We start from the raw sequence: 4,834 nt of genomic DNA on the forward strand, positions 1-4,834 counted from the left end.
ACTCGTCGCGCCTTTGTGGCAGGAGCGGAAAATTAAAATTAAAATAATTGAAAAGCGGTCCAGTTTGCTATCTATTTATACTTGTTTATCTATGTTCAGAAACGCGTTAAAGAAGGCCACGTGCCATTTTCAAAATGTTTATATAATTTCTTTAAATTTTTGACTTAGACCACTTTCATAATTAACACTAAATGAATTCCATATAATGTTGAAATTACAACCAATATCTAATGATTTATTTTTGACAATTTCGTAAAAATTACATTGGATACATTTAGTTTAAACTAATGTGGTATGGAATAACTGATAAACTCATTTTTTTTTTAATTTTGATTTAAACCACTTTCATAATTATGGGCACGATTTTATATATTATAAAATAAACTTTAACGCCTCTTGAAATTGTAAACAAACATCTGAACATACCGAATTACCGTCAAGAGATTAAAAGCCTTAAAGACAGTGTCAGGAAAAATGTCACACATGCGTGGATGTGCTGACAAATGATTGACATAATTAAATAGTCTGCTTTATGTTTTCACTTCTCTTATGCCTTTTTATTGTCTCCCTCTGTCTTGTTGATATACAAGTTCCATTTATTTTTTTATTTCTGTAACAAGACTTCCACTTCAGTCCTTAACACCATATCAATGGCCTTATCCATTCTCTTACTGTACTTTCTTCCCATGACTCGTTTCTTCATTTGATTATGATGACTTTCTAAGAACATGCTAGTGTTATTCCCTAATCCTTTCCTATAGCAATATGCCCATGTAGTTTCACGGTAGCAGTAAGCTTTCCTAAAATATGTTACAAATGATTTTGTATCATCATCTCCCTCAAGTTTATCCAAAAATTTATTTAAACTAGTCCTGAATTCCCTCTCATCTAAAATCATTTTTATAGTTATCAATTTCTCATAAATTAAGTCTATTAACAATCTTGGCAGCTGCTGCCCTCTTCCAACTTCTGGACACGTGCCAAGAGCATAACAGTTTATGCTGCGAAGCACCCATGACAGATGACCCAGCATTGAAATATGCTGGGCAGTCATCTGTCATGAATGACTTTGTATTGATTTTACCGACTGCCTTAGAGATTTCTTCAAAAAATATTTCACACGTTACTTCATCTTGTCTGTTTGCAAAAAAAAAATGCAACTGGAACTCCGCTTCCAAATTCATCAATCACCATTAATGTATGCAACTGGTAATTGTAACAATTTGTGCCACACTTCTTTAACATTTCCGCCTGCTTCTTAGTCATTATTATTAACATTTAATCTTCCTCTCTAAGCCTGTAATCAACAGTGTTGACATTTTTATGAAACAATACTGAAAATTGCTCGCCTATTCTTCTCTACCCAAAGGTTCACACTGATATAATCAGTTGGATGTTTGTATGTACAATTATGGTTTTTCTTATGTTCGACTAATCTTTACTGGAGACTAAAGAAGCCCTCAGTGGTAATTTATTATTATACGATGCTTCACGTATATTACCAATGATAACATCGTCCTCAACTCCAGTTAAAAGGTTATCTGTAAATATTATATTACATATATAATAAATAAACACACACACACATATAATATATATATATATATATTATTATAGATATATGTATATCGATCGTGGGGCCGATCGTTGGCCCCACGTTGGGCGCCAGTTTGTAATGGGTTAAGGTTAGACGTAACAGATCGTCGATTCGTGGTAGTGGATAACTGTCTGCTGTCGTAATGGCGTTGAGTTTATGGTAGTCAACGCATACTCTAGTACCGCCATCCTTCTTTGGCACCGTTACCACCGGATCTACCCATGGTGAATCGCACTCCTCGACAATATCCTGCCTGATCATTTTGTAGAGTTTCGTTTTGAGTGACATGCGTTTGGCAGGTGATAAACGGTACGGTGGGACTGCGATGGGCGCGTGATCTCCTGTGAAGATATAATGCTCGGCGTGGTTACACGTGTTACACGGTGGTTACACGGGCCTTTTGCTTCGTTGAAGAGGTCGCCGTTCTTGGAGAGTAGCTGCTGCACCTTCCATCGGTCTTCTTCTGAAACTGGATGTCACTCATTTTCTCGCAGACTCAGTTCCCTGGCGCTCAAAGAGGCTATGTGTACTGTAGGGATGATAGTAGCCGTGCGAAAACTGACATCAAACAGTGCGTGCAAAGTGTGCTGTTCGTCCTTCTTCTCCGGTGGCTTGGCTGAACGAAAACAGGCATCGAACAGTGCGTCTAGTACCTGTCGATCATCAGTTCCATCCGTGTCCATTTCTTCTTGTGTTGGAAAGAGAACACGACAAATTCAGTTGGCCCTGGTCTGTTTTCCAGCCGCACAATGGTTGTCGTCTTTAGTATGGGTCGAAGCTTCGACTCCCCATCAGCCATCGTCATTGTCATCATTGATGGTTCGAATTGATGGTTTGTTGACTGCAGTAGTCTGTACAACGTTTCTCCTGCGATGTAACCCATTACGCCTTGAGCTTGTGCCTTAATTACGGGTCTGGAGCAAGGTTCTTGAACCGCGGGTTCTTCTGGTTGACGGTTCCATCTGAGATCACGTTTTTTTTATCCAGGCAAGGCACCTAGGGCAGAACTCTTTCAAGCGACCCTTCTTCTTGCACTAGCTGCATTTTTCTGGCTCTTGCGTGGTCAGGCTGAAGAATCCGTACTTTTGTGTAGTCGTTGAGGGAGAGCAAACCGGGCACTTCGGATAACCCCTGCCTTGCCGCAACCATGGCAGGAGATTCTCGCTTCGCTGCGAGTTTCTGGCTCCTCCTTCTTTGGGATCTGCTTTGTTCCTTGGCGTTTGCGACATTCTGTGACCGTGTGTCCGATGTTGCAGCAAAACGAGCAGGTTTTCCGTCGTTCCACCGGATTGTTTTTTCCCTTTTCTGCCTCGGAAGCTCTTTGGAGCAGCTCATCGAACGTATTAATCGTTGTCCGTGTAATGCGTTCACGGATCCGCATATGCAGTAGCCCGTAGAGCATGTCTATCTGCATATCTGTCGAGATATCGTAAGGCAACTGCGCCAGCAGTGCACTCTTCTGACAAACAAAATGTCTGTGCTTACCTTCTTGTCTTGGCGAGTGCCAAAAAAGTCTATATAGATTGTGTTGGGAGGGGGGGGTTTACTTGGAGCGAACGATGTTCTTATCAGGTGGATCGCCCCGTCGAACGTATTAGCCTACGTCTTCACTCCTTCCCACCTTCCCATCTTCCCACCACGTAGCCGCCATGTCCTGGAGAAGTAGTGGTAGCCCCTTTAGTACATTCTCATCTGAGATGCCCTCAACGTCTTTATACAAGACGATAGTGGTTGTGAATTCCTTAACTTTTTCGGGAATCCGTGTTCCATTGAACCTGGCCGTGCACCTGGCCATGCAACTACACTTAATAAGTTTAACCGTTTTGTTAAACTTTGTTAAAAATAATTAGTTAATCGTGCGGGCGCAAAGCTCATAACAAGTATCCTTAAGATATTAGGACAAACGCAACTAAACCCTTTTGATAAATTTCTTAACTTTGTAGGGCCTTAAATATTAATTGTGCTTTTCCTACTCCTGTAGTGGGGTTGATTCCTTGGCGCGGGTGGTGGTTCCAAAGCTTTCTTCGGGCCCTTCCGATAGTTCCTTCGCGTCGGTTCGGAGATTATTGTGGTTCATCTCGCCAAAATCTTCGGGGTATGAGATGGTCATTGGTCTATAATGAACTCAGCTCGCTGAGGTCATCAGTAATGGCTATGATGCATTTCTCTTCCGATGACGTAGAATGTGTAAATATTATCGTCTTCCTCACACCCTCGCTGAGTCACAGGGCAAAAGTTGCGTGTATCATCGTACTATATTTTATCTTTCTTTTACTTAGATTGAATCATAGGCTTAAAATGTTATCTTCTCGCTTAGTCGGATAGTGCAGATTACACAACTCTTTCATTCCTTTCTAACTTACGCTAGGTCGTACGCTCTGAGGTCATAACGGCACTATGTGTATTTCGTCACCGAGCACCCCAGGATCCTCCGTCCTTGTCGCGCTTATGCCAGAGCGTATGGTGCATCATGCTTCCACGCGAGACCCTTCGTTCATCGTTTCTTTCTTTTAGTGACGTCACTGGTATTTTGGTGTGTTGTATGACAAAAATATTTGCGTACAGCATCACCAAAAATACCTTTGATATGTCTCTGTAATTTTTTATCCATCCGAATATATTTAGCAAGTTTTTGATGTCTCAAATGCGTCTTCCAATAGTCAACAACCACATGACCATCATTGTTAACTGTTGATACAATTCGAGAGGGACATGCTTTTCCAATCTTTCTACTATTAAAAATCTTTAACAATCTGCATGTGCGTTCTCGAGAAGTATATGATCTATTACAGTTATAATACAGAATTGTACCCCCATCGCTTATTTTGTATCCTGCAGTGTCTTTAACATAGCTAGATATACTGTTTTGTTTCATTTTATCTTTCCATATGTGAAAATGTGGAGACATTATGATATTATAAAAAACTGTATTGACAATATCCATAAATAATTATGTAAAAACCATTAATTGAAGTAAAAAAGAGTTCTTCATATTCAATTGGAATGTTGTGATCAGCTTTACATGTATCCGGAACTAGTTATATCTGGGAAAGATTCTTTAAGAATTTTCTACAGGGCATGCAATCCTTTGTGATCTAGGTGATGCTCCTAAAAATTAATGTTATTTGTTATCCTCGTGTTGCGTTGGTTGCAAAAAAGAGAGAAACATACCTGCGGATTCATCGTCAAAATGTTGGGGTATTCCTACAACTAGAGTTTTTCGAGATATGGTTGATT

Source organism: Ctenocephalides felis, unplaced genomic scaffold (genome assembly GCF_003426905.1).
Source record: "Ctenocephalides felis isolate EL2017-DRISC unplaced genomic scaffold, ASM342690v1 CF-g0.4_SCAFFOLD_00845, whole genome shotgun sequence".
NCBI classification, from domain to species: Eukaryota; Metazoa; Arthropoda; class Insecta; order Siphonaptera; family Pulicidae; genus Ctenocephalides; species Ctenocephalides felis.